Raw genomic sequence first — 18,072 nt, 5'->3', positions numbered from 1 at the left:
GGACCCTATCCCTGCCTCTAGCAGAGAAATTCAATGTGATTAGAAGCTAGTAGCTAGTTACTTTTCTCAGGTAGTCACTAAGCAGACATTCTGGGAACTTGGCTCAAGATTTCTGCATCTGATTTGCAGAAAGACTGAGCACATGCAGCATCAAGTAAAATTCTATTTTGAACATGTAAAATACAATATAATGCTAGGCAATCAGAAAAAAAAGAAGAAAGATGTTTTAAATTGCTTTGCAATTATAATAGACAATTGTGATTACTGATAGATAATAATGATAATATGTAAGAGTTATCTTTTTAACCTCAGTTTCTATATGCCTTCATTTTTCACTTTATCAAAAAGAAGTGTAGTACAAATAATTTTATGAGAGTTAGTGAAGAATTCACATATTATTGTGATCAACACTATGGAAAAGTTTAGGAAGAAATTAAGTATTCTGTCTTCTGAGCACAGTTTGAATAGTATGCAGTAAGATATGGGATCATGCATAGAGCAAATGGAATAAAGCAAAATATTGAATAGCTTCTGACTAAGTAAGTGGCTTACATTCCATACGTAAAATGAAGAAGAGGTCCTGTGGAAAAATAGAATAGGATCATATAATTAAATGATGTGCCATAATGGATCCTCACTAGCATGTGAATTACATTTCCCTGGCAACATTAAATCTGACATTTGTGAACATTTGAGTGCCTAACTCTGCAATTTAGTACTGTTTTTTTTATGTGAGGGTTTTGATATATAATTAGGATATAGAATATGCAGAACTAGACATGTTAAGAAGTAAGGCAACTCAAGTTCTAGAAAATTATGTAAATTCGTATACAGGGGTGCCATATTGTCAATAAAATGTCAGTGGAATGATGATGGATGTAAAATGATACATAGGTGGAAACTTAATTAAACTTTCACTAAACAAAAACCTCTTCACTTAGTGATTTCTGATCACTACCCACAGATGCTGGGAAACTGGTAGATAAAGGAAGACAAGAGTTAAAGACACCTTTGAAAATTAAATATAGTCTCCTAAGTCACTTCAGCATTTTCAATATCTTCACAAGCTTCTTGGCCAAACTTTGTAATACCTCTGGTATTCGTTTTATGAAAGAACAGAGAAAAACATGGGGAAATCTCACCATCAGACCTGGAAGTGCCAATAGGGGAGCACTGCTAAATTTATGCCGCTATTACTATTTTCCCTCCAGAATTGACTTATGCAAGGCATAAATTTGATCTATTGTGCTTGGAATCCATGAGCAGAAGCATTCCAGTGAAATACTTTAGCCTCAGGTATACGGTTCTTAGCATTTTGTTTTTCTGTTTCAAAAGTAAGAGATCAGTTCCAGTGATTTAATTTCAATATGGGAGTAATTCTTACAGATCAGCGATTGCAATCTACAAAAAGTAAGCAAGAAAAACGGACCTGCAACTTCAAGGGCTGCAATATGTGATTAGCAGACAAATTCAGCCCTGCGTAAAAAGAAATACACACAGGTGCTAGCCATGGGGAAGCACTAGATTAAAAAATGTGATTGAGGTCACAGAATCATTTATGCATAGGTAGATATGCTCTGTAGAAGGAAGTGTTTCTTTATTCTCCAAATACTTGAATGGTGCAGATGTCTTCTCCAGCACACTGGGATGGACTCTGAGGCAGGAAATAGGCCACACTCCCACTTAATTTTCAAAGCCCTTCAGCGTCACTTGCTCAGTTACTTTTTGTTAAAACTGAGCAAATCAAAGGGAGATCTATATTCGTGCAACCTTCCCTTACATTTTCAGAAAATGATCATGATCTTACTCATAATTATTTACAGCACGCTGAAATCCAGTTGTACTATGAGAGGTGTCTGTCTGTACTCTTACAGATTTCCTTTGTGCGTTTATTTTTTTCTTTCATCACAGTCAATTTTCCTTTCACTTAATATAATGCTGTTTTCAGGCTTTCTGGCTGCTGGTGCTTGTCTCTGGTTGCCCATCATCTACTTCCCACTGTTGAGCTGCTGCTCCCAAGGGCAGAACTGCTGCAAACAAACATCAAGGGACAATGGCTTTGAACTATAAGTACAGTTTCTGTATTGAAATTACATATAGAGAGCTTAGTCTTGTTTCTGTTCAAGTCAGTGGCAAAACTCCCAGAGTCTTCATTTTTAACTGGATCAGACTTTGACTGGAGTCCCAGAATACATGGGGTTCTAAATTAGGGTTAGGGGTTGCATTGTGTCTTCTGCCATGTAGAATTTTTCTTCACAAAAATTGAGGCACTGATTGAAATAGGAAAACCAAAAATAACTGAATTTTAAAGCAGCGTCCTTCCTTATTTGATTTTCATCATTCAGAAATTTAGTTATAAAAATACTACAGTTGAATGTTACAGGAACATTCCTAATCACTGAGACAAAACCCAGAACCTTTCATGAAAAAAGATCTGCTCAGAAAAGAAGAAAAAAGCAATTTTACCAGGAGAAAAGGCAGAGCAAAGAGGTTGGCATCACATTTGGGATATGGGGCAGAGTCTTCTCGTCATGTCATCTCTCCCCTTGCAAAAGAATTGCTGCTTTCTTTTTTAGTACTCTTTGGGGGCCCAGGAGGGTGGGGGAAGTTTTTTTCATGATTTATTTATAATTTTGTTCTGGTAAGCATAAGGTTCTGTTCCATTTGGCTAGTAGTTAGAGATGTGCTACAATCTGTTATTTTTACAGTTTATTAGGAAATTTGATCATCTAAGATCAAGTCTTTTTCTTTATAGTTTATATATCTACAGTATCCAATTTACATTAATGTGTTTCGTTATATAACCTTAAAGTTTGTATGTTTCAAATCCTCTTGCTGAGTAAAACTGAAATTCAGATAAAGACAGCAAAGCATAACAAAAAGATGAAAAAAAGAAGACACAGGTAATTTGAAAAATTATCTCTGGGAGATAGGTTGTTATAAGCAGTTCTTGGTCCTTAAATGACATGAAAATAAACCTGAAAAAAAAGAGCAGTCAATACTGCCAAATCAGTAGCTAAATGCAACTAAATGATAATTAACAAATCATAACAAATAATTTATTACAATAATAGTATATTTGAAAAGTGCTGGCACCAGATGGACAAGGAATAGCACTGAAAAAATCAGTCATCTTGGAAATTAATGATTTATTATCTGTCAATCAGAATGGAAGTTGCTTTCCTTGAAAAGCTTTAATATAAAGGTTTAGTCTGTGTTGATGTTCCAGTTATGATCTATCATTCTAATAAAATATAGATTAAAATACCAGTTATTTTTCTCAAAAACATTGATGGGCAAAGACTGAATAGTTTAACCCCTGAACTTCCGTGTATCTTCAGGGTATGAATGCTATTTGGCTTTTTTTTTTTTTTTAATCAAAGCACTGGATCAAGCTGGTGATGGTGGAAAAGTTGAATGACTGAAACATCTACAACTGTGAAGTAATAAATTGCGACTCCCAAAGCCTGTAGTTATAAAATCAAACAGAACAATTGTTCCAGGAGCAGTGGGACCAAACATGATGGGAAGGTACCATGCATGAAATCAGGCACCACAGGAAGAGAAGGGATGCTAATTTGTGATTTTGAATCATCTTCTTTCCTTTGTCACTGGAGAATAAGAACGCATTTACTCTTTGTTTTAAAGGTGAAATGTCATGGAGCAGAGGAATGGTAGAATGCTTTAGTGCTCTCTTCAGTTTGTCCCATTTCCCTTTAAACAAACTCATTTTATTGTTGTTGCAGACTCTGGGCTTGTTTGATCATTATGTAGTTCTTTTATCATCTCCAGAGGAATAAACTTCTGATAAGATACAGAAATGTCATGTCTTCCTGTTTTAAGTTGACAAATAAGTATAGGCTTCTAACACAAACTTTTTGCCGAACAATCTGAATTATCCTCCAAAATTGGGTTGAATGCTTCTGATAATATGTAGTAAAGATCTGTAAAGATCCGTATAACATTTAATCCAGCATTACAAAAAAGGAGTGCAAAATAACCATTCACGATTCCAGTCTATATAGACTGATAGCTGTGTTTATGCAGTCTAGCAGATACAGATGCTTTTCTGCAGAAATCTCAGCTCTGACCATGCAAACATTGTACAGGGTTGTTTTGGTTCACAAATCTTTTCAGGTTAGGAATTTTAGTGGTTAACTAAAAGCTAGTCCTTCACTAGAAAGAGCACAACATACGTCTGGACACAATAAAATCATAAACAGTGGATAATATCAAATAAAAATGGAAAGAATTGGAGCTAGTTTTAGTATTGAATGCTAAATTCTGATCTGTTTTTACCTTCTGCTTTCAGAAAATAATGGAGGTATTGAGGTTGTGTCACTATTGCCATGGGTATTGATGTGACCAAACATTCACCAGTAGGATAATAATTGCATATTTAATATAAATTAAAGACTCTCATTCAGTGGGTGATCTGGCTCAGAGAGCACCTTTGTCTCATGCTGCTTTGCAAATGTATGCTCCATTAATATATCCCAGGTGTTCCTTAAAACGAAATGGGGAGGAAAACAAATGGAAATCCTACAATGTTGATGTTATAGAATTAGAAGAAATGGTAGAATTAAGTCCTATGACCTTTCTGATGGTGTTGGATGATGCTTATTATCACATACAGTTTGTTATAGTTCTTACTTAAACAAAGCCATTAGCTAGCAAGCCACAGAATTACAGAATTGTAGCAGCAGCATATGAAAATGGAAAACGTTGTTTATCTGTGTTGATCAGAACAGTTTGTTCTTTTCTCAGAAATTTTATGTACTATTTGCTAAACTTGCAATTTAACATACATCTGTCAAGCACTTACACATAACATATAAAAAACACAGTATGAAACACAGCAAACTACAAGTGTTAGCAAAAAAATGGTTTAGTGCCTCCCAGAAAAGTTCACCTGACCTAGGCTTTTAGTTCCTTCACTCAGGAAATAGCTTAAGAAAATAGATGGGCTTCAGATTGGTTTTCAACAGCCACCAGTCACAGGTTCTGCCAGTCCAAAGAGTGAAGTGAATTATATTGTATTGTGCTTTCTATCAACAATACTCGGTTTTAAGACGTACAAATTTGGGAACTGTGCTTAAAAGCCCTGTATTTAATCACAGACATTACAATGGCTGCCTAGAAAAGAAAAGCTACCTTAAAAACCCACCTTCCAAATTAAAGGATAGATAATAAATCCAAAACAATATGTTGATCACACTGTGAACAGGAATTCAGGTCAGTAAATAATACTAGTTAAACAGAAATTACAGAAATTGAACAGTTATGCAAAGACCTATAAATCTCTGAGCTTCTTCATAGCTTATATATCAAAATAAATAAATTTTGTCACTTTTTTGGTCTATCATTCCAAACAAATACGGAGGTACCGTGAATTGAATTGTCATTTCTTATTTCCATCACTTATCCTGTCTTAACAGTAAATTATTCCCTTCATTTTTGAAGCCTCCACCATAGGAGAAATTTTTTTTGATCATCTCTCTGTCCTGCTACAAATTTTGAAGGCTTCCATTAGATAATGTCAAAGTTACTTTATTTCCTAGGTGAATTCATGTAACAGGCAGAAAACTATATGAATTCCTATATAAAATAAAGATACTAAACTAATCCTTTAGGATCCCTCCAGCAAAACAAAAAAGTGGCAAGGGTCACACTTCTGTCTGATCACCTTAAACTGTGAATGTCTCATCTTTGCATTCAGTAAAAAAAGCAAAATATTCTATACAGAAATAAGAAAAAAATCGCATTGAAAATTCTGTTACTGATCTATCAAGTGTCTACTCTACATGTGATTTGTACTGAGCAAGACCAATGCTGTCAATTTTAACTACAGTAACTTGTCATATTCCTCCTATAAACAAAACGATGGGAAGAAACAAGTAATCTTTTACTGCAAAACTCTTTGTCTGGATTGTCTCTAGATGGGTAGTGTAATATCTCTCATTGTTGAGGTCAGTTTTCTGGTAGCATCAGTGATGTAGCAGAATATAATGGTTTTGTTTGTAAGCTCGGCTGTGACCTGTAGCTGTGCACAGCATCAGTTTCCCATCTCAATCCTTGGCTGCATACCTGCCAACATCATTTATGCCAAGGGATCATCTTGTCTTCTATGTTTCGGAATTACATTTTTAAAAAAATAAATGCAAAACAAGCATGCGGCACCCATTATAGTAACACTGGTACCACTATCAGCTGTGGGAATGACGGCTTGTCACAGTAGAGAGAAACATCTCACCTGCATGTATGGCATTGTCATCCAAACAGGTGTGCATGTCATAGGATTTATTTCCGTGGATATGAGAGCGTGACATTAATAAAATATGAGCTTCCCTTCTTATCATAACCCTTGCTTGGATGCAGTCCCCTGAACTGTTACTGTTTGTGCCAATGTGCCTTCCCACTGTGATGACTTGTTTCGTTTTGGTGAAGGCAGGATAATGTTGATCATCACATGAAAGCTTGGAACGGTGTCTTTAGAGACCTCTTAATTGTGACAAAATTTTTTGCAGGGAGTACGATAAACAGACAAGGTAAATCATTAATCCTGACACATTTTTCTTGCTCAGAACAATATTCTGCTGGTTGTTGGCAGTTCTACATAGTCAGGTATGAGAGAATATGAACAAAATACTTCCTTTTCAGCTGGGATACAATTCCCTTTCTCCAGAAAACAGTAGTTTGGCATTCAGATGTGCCTTGCATTTAGACCTCAGAACAATACCTGCAAAGGCTCTATTAACTTGGAATAGATGTAAACTTTTGAAACACTTTGGCTGAGTGAATATCTTCCTGTAATCTGCATAGCACCGAACCTTCCCCATGTAACTGTCTCAGCTGATGCCTTGTTCTGGGGTCAAGCCTGTTCAAAGTGTAAGCATTAGCTAATTGAATTACTAGCTCATCAGACGGCTCATCATAAGCTATTAATAGTGCTCTTGCATTATTCTTGTGTCTCATAGGTCTAGTCAGTGTCAGTCATGTTAATCATGGTTTTTTTGCTTTCACTTAGCATGTGTACAGTCTAAACAATTTATGTTTTATGGATTTAATACTTTTCTTCTTCTTTTGTTTTTCTTCCTGAATTAGTTCTAAATCTGAGTAGTTGGGATATTTCATGGACCATGTGTTTCAAGATTGATAGTAGAACCCACTTTAATCTTATATCTCCTAGAAAGCTGTCTCTGTACCTAAAATACTACTTTTTTTTCCTATTTATTAGATTGTATATCATGGGAGATTCAGCAGGAACTAGAACAAGGATGATTACAAATTACTTTGCAAGCTAGTTTCTAAAGAAAACCAAGACAAAGCACTTGCATTTTTTTGTTCACATTTATGCAACACTGAATTTTTTGCATTCCCACTGTATATATTGAGATATAGCCTGGATATGAACTAATTACCTTTCCATTCCAAGGAAAATATTTGTGGTCAGTTTAAATTCTTATATACATTGTTTTATAAACCAGTACGACATTTAGGCTTAACCTGGTGACATTTCTCCTCCCTGTTTCTCTCTGTAACACCTGTTGCTGCTCTTGCTGTCATGTGGGAGACTGCTTCCATGGAAACACCCTCTGCACTGTACGGTGGCTGCTTTTGATTTAATACATTTTTCATAACATATTTTTTTTCTTCCTTTGCATGATGAATCTGTAATGTTCCTGGATATTCCTGTAGTATGTATATTCTCCCACTCGTGTTCACAAATACTGGGTTTGTTACAAATTTGCACATCAGTTATGTGCTTCTCTCAAGGTTGTTGATGTGACTCTGCATCAGTTCAGATCACAGATACTAAGTCTCTACTTGATCTTATGCAGTACACAATCTGCAGTTCATCCAGGTCTGTTTGAGTACCTACAGATTCATCACTGCTCGGATCTACAGCAAGTTACTTGCGTTTGCACTTCAGTTAAATACAGCATTTGAAAGATGGAGAAGGAAACAGTATTTACAAACTTGAGCACTTGAGGTGGGAGAAAAAGAGATAGAAAGTAGCTTTTCAAGCACCAAATTATTGAGGGACCCAGTGGTTTTCTGGGAGACTCTGTGATTCACTGCAGAGTCTGATTTAGTTTACATCTGGAGAAAAAAGAAAATGGGTCACATAAGGACAGCACCCAGGTTCAGGGTAAAATAAATGCGGGTTTTTTACTCCAGGTCCATCTTTTTCTCTGAAATCAAATAGAGAAGGTAGATGAAAATGCAAGGAGTCTAAATGGATGCTGGTTACACTATGAATAATAGATTGATTACCAGAATGCCAATGTACCTTCTCTTCACAACCAAGTATAAGAGGCTAGAAACAGAATTTTTTCTGCTAACATCTCGTATGTCTGCGTTTGTAGTATTTAATATGACACACATAGGCTCCTCAGTTCCAGAAAAAAAATGCTTCCAAACAGCAGAAGAGATCTTGTATACCATGTGCCTGTGAGTATGATCTTTTGGGGCCTAGGAATTGATCAAATTGTCGTCCTTCCTGTTGCATGGTACCAGAATTCATGGTAATCTGCTGATAGCATTTGTCAATATAATTTGTGTGGTTAGTGATTTATACCCCTTTTAACAGCATATGGGGTTTTGGGGGTAGCAAACCAGGCTTTGGTGTCAACAAACTTTCTGAAGCAATTAGCTTTTTAAAGACAGCACCAGATTTAAAAAAAAAAAAAAAAAAGTAAACAGCAAACCAACACCCACAACATTTTTTAAAAAGCAATCATGGTATGCATAAACTAAAGAAATGGTAATACCAGTATTGAGGTCCCTAATTTTTCTTCAGGTATACCATACAGATGTTGTGTACACATACAAACAAGCAGAAGTATCATAGAATCATGGAATGGTTTGGGTTGAAAGGGACCTTTAAGGTCAACTAGTCTAACCCCCCTGCTCACACAGCCAGCTTTACCTGCATGTGAAAAAGCTGGCAGTTACTAATTAACATTCAGTAGAAGCTGAGCATTCCCATTTAGCTAATTTAACAATACTAAAGATTGAATTATTTTTCTCAAAACAGCTGATTATCACAGGTAGAGTGCTCTGAAAGGCAAGTAAGTCACGAGGAAGTACTTTCCTACACATATCAGCACTTTCAGACGTGTATTCATGACCATTTCTTAGGCTTTTGTTTTATGCAGTGTGGACTTTGTAGGTATTTATCATGTACACATTAAATGTCTGAGCAATCTTTACCCTTGTAACGGGCACCTCTTGTTCTTACCCCATTCCTACTGGAGATTTCATATAAAGTACAGCAGCTTATCCTCTCATATTCTCTCTCTTTCTCTGGTATTTAGGTAACAATATCTTTCCCATTCTCTAAACCCATTTGCTTTTTGAAGTTCTGGTTAGCACCTGTATATAAGTGAAGATAATCTATTGGGAGTGTTAAGGGAAGTGTCAGCCTTGGTCACTGAAGGTGGAGCAGGAGTACAGAATATAAGAACATAGGGCTGTAAGGGAGAACGTACTGATTACATGCTACTTATAATTGCAGTTCTTCTGGTAGACCATTGCTTAATTTCACATGCTCTGCAGTGGTCAACTGCACTTAAGCACAGCAATTTGTCCAAGTTGTGCTCATGCTCTTTACTGGCTTTTTCGGATGAGCACACGATGGAAATGAAATCATCAGCACCCAACCCAGCTATTCCAGCCTTATGATGCTTATGAAAGGAGAGCTTCTAACAGTGAAAAGGTGGTTGACTGTTTATTAAGGATAAGTACAAGGGAGATCCAAGCACCCTGAAACATGGAGGTCACACAGATCCAGACACAGTCATTGTGTATTGTTGTCTTCTCTAAAATGAACCAGAGGTAAAACTTCAGATACCAGCATTTCTGATCCATAAGAGTCCTTCTTTTTGGGACAGGACTGAGGAATAGATTGCTGGAAAGTCTTGCTCTTTGTCTGCCTAATGATGCCAAAGTTATAATTAATGGTACATATAGTAACAGGAGACATCTGACATTGAACAGCCGACCAGTCTTAAGTAACAATACAGCAAGTTTGAGCTAAATTCTCTGTCCTGACCTGGATCTTTGCACCAGCATGAGGGCAGCAAGAAGGGGAGCAGGGAAGCCCCTAGCTGCAAGGAAGCCAGCAGGAGAGGCTCTGGCATTGCTGCCACTGGAGCATTCTGCGTAGGAATCTCAGGTGCATGTGCCCTGCTGTGTCTGCCCACAGACAGCTGATAGTGTCTTGAGAACTGTTTCTAGTCAAGCCCTGACCAAGTCAAAACTGGCTCTAAACAGCTTTGGGCTTGGGGCACAAATGGAACTGGTCTTGGAAGGCAGAAAGTTGTAACAGAGTCCTTGACAGCTCCTTGCTTTGTGCTTTGGTACAAACACTGTTTTCTCTTGACTCTAAAATAAACTGACAAGACATGATCTGCTTAAAGTGTCATGCATTTCTGCCAGCAGTGGTGGTGTGCAACTAGTCAAGTGCTTTTCTTCTGGCTGTTTCTCATTGCTGAAAATCTGCAGGGGTAGTAATTAGAAAAAAATTGTCAACACGAATGATGTTTAAGGCCCATGCTAATAGCTCGCTCATCCCATCTGCTTAAGAAAATCATTCCTCCAGTAAATTAATTTTTAATTTGAAGAAGATCCCTGGTTCAGTCACACCACAGTCATTTTTAATTATGTTACTGAGACTGTGTTGGGTTTTTCTTGCCCTTCTGTGCTGGTGCTCCATTTCCTCACCAGTGCTGACTCTCCTAGACTCTTCATTAGGAAGACAGGGCCTCAAAACACAATACACGAAGCAGACTCGCTACCTTTTTTTTAATGTAGGGTGGGTTTTTGTCTAAAAATAGACTCATCTGCTTCCCTCATTTCCCAACTGTCATGCAGAGACACTTTTAGCATCTGTTGCTATCAGGAAGTTATAAATAGAGATGTCTGGGGAATGAACAGGAGCAGTTTTTTCCCCTTCCTCCTTTGAAATAGATAGGAATAAAAAGCATATTTGAACCAAGAAAGTAAAGGAAGAGATGGTGAATATGCATGTGTACATTTTCTTCTAAATAAAGATAGCAAGTACTCAGAGATGCATTGCTACTGTACTTTAAAACTTCCAGCTTACCATACAATCGGTCATTTCTTGCCTGGCTGTTGTGTTTTCCAAATACTACCTTGTGCTTCTTTGCCAATGATTGTAAAAATGCAGAGATTTGTGGAGTGGTAGTTAACATCTTCACAAGAGAAAGGACATTAGCTTTGCAGATCAACCACTGCACAACTAAGGATATTCTTAGTGCTATGATCAGCAGCATCTGTCCCACAGGAAGCTGCAGCAATGAGAGGAGCATGCTGAGTAGCCATTTGCTGTTTACTTGTCTTCCTTGGCACAGGGCTTTTTGCTAGTTAGTAGGGAGAGTTACAGGCTGGAGGTGTCACATAACCTTGTAAACTGTGGGCTATTTTCTACCACCTTCATTATCACTTTCTGTCTTCACCGGCTGAATTGAAAGGAAATGGCCATCTTGATCCGTTTTCTAGAACTTCGTTTATAGTTGCTTAATCTGAAGAAAGGATGTTCATTAGACCTTGTTTTGGATCCTGAAAAATAATTTAGTTTCATTTCAAGAATTTTTAAACTGAAACAAGATGCTAAAGAAAGGTGCACTTGAGACTAATAAGTGTTATAGTTCTAGGACAAGACTCCATACTGTTGAACAGTCCTTTGTGCAATGAAAAATTTTATCCAGGAGAAAAGGGGGAGAATCTCACCAAGGGTTCACCAACAGTACACAGATTTTCAAAAGACGGGTCATAAGCAACACATGGTCAGAGCTGCCTTAAGCTACTTCTTGTAAGAGAAGAACTGATTTTATTATCTTAAGCCTCTACCTTATTAAAACTTGGTTGTGATTATTTTCTTTATATGTTGCATTGTGTTTTAGGAAATGTCACTATGGTTATGAATATGAAATTAATATTTCATGACATATTATGAGTATTATGATTTTTAATAAAACTTGAAGCTTATTTATGCAAGGGAAGTATGCTTTCATATTGTAGGATGTGTGTTCCTCTGGAAGTTTTTAATAAAATAATACTAAAACCATACAGATCACATTTCAACAAAACTAGTACTTTACATATAAGTGCAAGTAGGATCTCATTACTGTAGATAGTTCACAGAAGTGTAGGCAGGTGAAACAACAAGATGAGAAAAGCACACTAGCCAAGATTTTAAAAATATATTTCTTACCTAGAAGCATAAGTGCTCACACCTTTGCCCTGTAGTTTAAAGTAATATACAACTATGCACTTACTGTCTGTCTGCTTTCCTGGCATCTTTTGGGTCAGACCCCCACTTTGGTCTGTGCATTCAGAGTTGCTGTTCTCTTTACCTTACACTGCAGTCTGGGGACCAATAGGCAGAGTTACGAGATTTTGGTGCAGGAAATAATCTCCAGATTGTGACAAGATTCTGCCTCATCAGCTCCTGTGTCAGGATGAGGCCCTGCTTACTCTGCTTCTCAGTTCAGAGAGTCACTGTATAATCCTGGCCTTCTAGTCTGGCAGGAGTTCTCTAAACAAGCCCTCCTTTCCTGTCTGATCCCTCAAAGAGGTTGATAAAGCCCCGTTCCTCACAGCCTGTGGTTGTTTCAAAGCCCATGAGATAACAGAAAAGCAACAAACAACTGGATTATTTTCTTACTTCCTAAAATATCAAACACAAAATATTTTCCCTGTAGTTTGGAGATGCTAGTGTCCGTAGACTTCCCAGTATTAGAAGATCATGGAGGAGGTTACTTCCGTGATGGGTTTCCTCTTTTTTTTGTTGTGATTGCTGATTAAGATGGTCAAACAGTTTGAAAGTTGCAGGGCTAGACGATGGCTAGATTTTCTGGATAAAAACTGAGCAACAAGATGGAAGAACATGAACTACCAGAGCAGGATCTAGGGCATTATAAAGATTATTGGAACATGACAGAGGAGCAATTGTGGTGATAAAGCATGTATCAAAGAGGGTGTTCTGCTTTGGAAACAGAGAAATGGAAGTTAAAGCGGTAGGTTAACACATACATTTATAGATGTGCTGTTAAGAGTTAGGAAGAAAGCACAATAAAACTGAGCCACTTACAATAAAAAGCATCAAATTATTGGGTGGGGGAGGGGGCTAGTAAAAGCATTTCTAATACTGGAAGTCTGGTATGAATTCCTGTGTCACCTTTGGAAATGAGCAGATTTCTTTAAAGCTGTAGAGAAATAAATGCTAACAGCAGTTAGTGATTTCTGAGCCGCAGACTGGAGAAGAAGTTCTGCTGACAGTGGTAGAGCCTAGATACTCCTCAGTATTACAGGTGATAGGATTTTGTTTCGTTTTTTTTTTCTTTCCTTTTATCAAGTAGTGAATGAACTGAAAAATTATGACGTTATTTCAGACAGTTTGGCATAAGAAACAAGGAGGTAGGAGAAGACTAGGTCACAGAAAACAGTTATGGCTTGATGCAGTTTAAACTGAAGTTACTTCAATGTGAGTCAGATCAAACTGAAGGCAAGGACAAGTTTGAATAAAGCTGTGACTAAAGTTCCATATTTCAAAAGAGCAAACTCAGAAATATTTAAGGAAATACCTAGTAAGGTCGGCTGTATTGGGGAGCTGGCTATGGAAAAGTTAGAATTTCTTTAAACCAGAAATGCTGAAACTTCTGTAAAACTGTGTGTGACTAGTATGAAAGAGGTCTAGACTAGGTATATGAAAAATCTTAAAATCATGTTAGCAGCTAGTCAAGACTAGACTAAAGAACCTATTAGCCCTGTTGCACGCAATTTGCCTGAGCTACAAGCTGAACTTAAACAAAAGTCCTTCTCAAAATGGGATTATGTACAGTGCATGATACAAGTCTGGTGTCATTTCTTGGGGTGCTTGAAAACTCTTATGTTTCAATGCTACTGTTATTGCTACACAGTTACAGAAGGCCTCAGTGGTAATAATCTAATGCTAACAAACCTTATTAAATATTCAGGTTTTATAGCTAGCGGAGGTCATCAAGTTTTGCAGCAGTTTAGATGTTTAGCATCTGTTTGGGTAACTAGCTGTTAGTAAATTTCAATACTAGCCTACGCAAGTCATAAAAATTGATGGTCGGGAAAAAAATATACAAAAAATACAACTTCGATACAATATAATTTTACAGTAAAATATAATTTTACTGGGTCATAATTCACAGAAATTATTGTTGTACAGCACTGTTTTTCATATTGTTATGGACTCGTTACACCCTTTTTTCCCTTTCTGGATGATAGATGTGATGCTATGATTCTTCAAATAATATGGTGAGAATTAGAATATCATGCTTTAAATGAAACTGAGATCTTTGTAACTTAAGAGAACACTGAGTTTCCCATTTTGTGTCTTCAGAATGTGTTAAACCTTATATATGAAAATGTTGATGCCCCTTAAAAATGACAGAGGTTTTTGGACTTTGTAAGAGGATGAAGTGTTCAGAGTTAGACAAGTAGAATGAAATAATGAAACTTTTAGCAGTATGGCTTCAGCTTTTCCTCCATTAGCAAGACTAGCACCAAAGAATTTGCAACAAATTCTAGTGTCCATACTCAGAAAATGTGGATAAAGTGAAGAGAGGAAATAGACAAAAGAGTGAATGCCTTATAGTCTGGAGAAACTGTTTATAAGGGAAGCCTAAAGGCTGTTTTCCCTAGTAAACAACCTGTTAAAACGTAACTTTCTAGTCTATACTTATATTTCTGTGCATGATCAAAACACACAGAATATGTCTGCCAATTCCACCTTTCTTGTTTTATCTTTTAATGATTTTAAAAATTATTTCATGTAGCAGGCTGAGTTTGATCTTCACTTACTCAGACAGCTCTTTATACAGCCACTGCAAACCGATTATTACACAAAATAATTTTTTAATCTTTCTTCCTATAGTAGCAAAACATAAAATAATACACAGTAACTAAAATTGGAAATTCAACTTACACATATTGGAAATGTAGAACAATTTTGGTTTGATTATTTTGATAATGAGGGTAACTATCCTTTGGAAATCTAAACTCAAGATACAAGGAACACTGGATTATCATTGAGTACTCTGTAATGGACATACTGTACCACAACTGGAAATCTGAGGGCTTGAAGCAGAAACCTCTGTGGCCATCATGGCGCAGAAAGTTATGTTAAATCGTTGCAATAGTCCTTCATGTCAGTAATTCTGTATATGTGGACAATTAAAGCAGGCATAACAGAACCCTATGGACCCCTCAGGGAAGATGAGCCATTTTGCAATACTGCTTTCTGTGATCTTTCACAAAGGAAAAGTAGAGCTGTAGAGGAGTACTTCTTGTCCGTTCTTTCCCTCAAGGGTCTATGGGTATGTTGACAGTAGTTGCTGCTTTTCACTCTATTCTGGGGAAAAATCCCTTCCATTTTATATGAGAATGATTATTTCCTCTATGAAAAAGGGTCCTTCTAAATACTTAAAATAGAACCACATACCCACTGGTGTGAAAATGAGGAGGAAAGAAATAGTAGAGAAAATATAATGCTAAGAAAAGGGTAGGAGTGAGAACTCCACGTTTATGTAAGGACTCCAAAGAGAGAGGGTGGGTGAAAAAAAGACTGTTACAAAAGATGGCAGAAGTCCATAAAGTTGCTATGACACAAGGAGCAATTGCAAATATGTCTGATAATTGTCTCAAGATAGCTTTTTTATAGAACCTGAAAACTGTTCTAAAACTGTTGAATAATTTAAATCAGTAGGGTTCTAATTGCCCGTTTAAAAAATATATCAATACAGTAAATGAACTCCTAAATGCCTGAAGATGCCTTTTTTTTTCTTTCCTCCTTTTCAGGGTCTTAAAAATAGCCATTCAAAAGTAGCATTGATGGCTCTGGCTCATACATGTTTTCTTTGCTGTTGTAACTATAACCAGCTGCTTGACTAAAATTGACGCTGATTTATTAATCTACCAGATCAGAAGCAGGACAGTAATAACTTGTCCTCTTACTCCTTAGTATTATCTTCAAGTTCTTCAAGTTTATTATCAAGTCTCACAGAGATTTTCCCTACGTTAACTATGCATTATGGTCCTGGTAAGAAATCCATTTAGGTCTGCTGGAGATTTTTCACTGATTACTGTTGGATCAGGCTGAGCTGGACTTTGCAGAGATGTCATGTGGCATCTGTCTGTACCACAAGCCATACTTCACTGTATTCTTTGAAAGCATTCTAAATGCTTCTTGAGAACAAGAATGCCTAAATCTACAGAATTTATCTAAGAAAGAGCATTCTTGGAAATATTTTGCGGATGGAAACACTAGAAACATTTTCCAAATAAAATATTCTGTATCTGTAGATTCCGCAAAAATAGTATATGAAGCCCCTCCTTATATTAGAATATGAACACTTTCTCAGTATTTAAACACTCAGCTATGGAATCTGCTAACTGCGGCTAAACATGTTTTTATCATGTGTTGAACAACAAAATTTTAAAAAAAAGAAAGGGTGCAGCCAATCAATCGCCTGCCACAATGTGTAGCTATTTCCTATTAGGTGTTGATCCTGACATGCCAGGATGTGCAAGAAATGCTGTCATGGAATGTGGGTGTTCATTTCCGTAACATAACCAAGCAAATAGCTGCTACCTGATGACAGAAAGATGCATTTTGATGTCATTATGAATGTGTCATTCCCAAACAAGTAATGGGAAAAGGGCTGTAGAACCTTTGGGAAAAAAGAGGCGAGTAACTTGGCTCTGAGAGTAACTTACAATTAATTTTCTCCGTGATTTTCTCTTGAACCATAAAAGGTGGTCTCAGAAAAAAAAAGATAAAATGTTGGCTGAGACAGGGTGAATTGTTGCAAAATATATTTCTTTCAGAATCACCAGGTTTGGGCAGTATTGTACTTAGAAAGATCCAGGAACATCCATACTATATTGAAAATATTATACATAATGATTGCTATGTTTGCGGAGCTGAATATATATGCATCTGAAGCAGCAAGTGCCTAGTGAATATAACTTCTCCCCAGAAACTAACAATAACAATACTGACGCACAAATAAGTCCTAGACAGAGACTGAAAAAGAGAAGGAGAGAGACAGAAGATAAAGAAGACATAAGTTCTTTCTGCAATGTCTTGCTCATAAAAGCAGCAGCATCTTGGGTGGATACCATACAAGAGTGGTAATCCCTCTGCGTATTTCTTCTGAATTCATATTCACACCTCAAATCAGTTCAAAACTTTTCAGCTCATCCTCAAATATAACCAAAATCAGGAACTTAACAAATATTGGTACTAGAGCTGTAGTTCTTCAACAGGTGAAGATACCCTGACCTGGATTTTTTCTCGATGTGTGACTCTCATCTGCACACATGTAGCATCTTCACTGGCAATTTGCTGATACACTGAGAGAAGTGTTTCAAGAATACTTCCTGCAAAAGCAGCAAACAGTTGCTTAAAAACAATCACTGGATCGGTGCCACTAGCATGTCACGATCTTTACAGGTTTTCATTACTCCTTTTGGTTCATATGTTGATACAACCATAACTGATAATTCTATAGATGTGCCTAGTTCAAGAACTCATTATTCTATACTGAAGGTACAGTTCTGTCTTTCATGAGAATTGTTGGATGCAGGTGAGATAACACTGATCATTTCTTATAAGCTCCCAGTTTTTCAGGAAACACTTGAAAGAACTCACTGACAATGTTTCTTAGTTACATTTCGTTGATGACAGATGCCAAGGAAACTGATTCCCAGCAGCATAAATGAGTTAATAGGATAATTTAGACTGGGAATGATATCTAGATGTCATCTAGTCCAGCCTCCACTCAAAGCAGAGTGATCTCCAAGGTTTACGTTATACCCCTCAGGATCTTGTCGAATCCAATTTTGATAGATTGTCTTCAGAAATGGAGATACTTTATTAGACTATTTTAATACCTCCTTCTGATGACTGATATACCAATAAGAATCAATCTTTCTGAGAAGAATACATAGAAAATATTCACCTCACATATATGCCAGTGTTCATGTCCATACCACTGTCATCAGAACAGA

Source organism: Leptosomus discolor, chromosome 7, assembly GCF_034619465.1.
Source record: "Leptosomus discolor isolate bLepDis1 chromosome 7, bLepDis1.hap2, whole genome shotgun sequence".
Classification (NCBI taxonomy): Eukaryota; Metazoa; Chordata; class Aves; order Leptosomiformes; family Leptosomidae; genus Leptosomus; species Leptosomus discolor.
Note: the sequence above shows the minus strand (reverse complement) of the source record.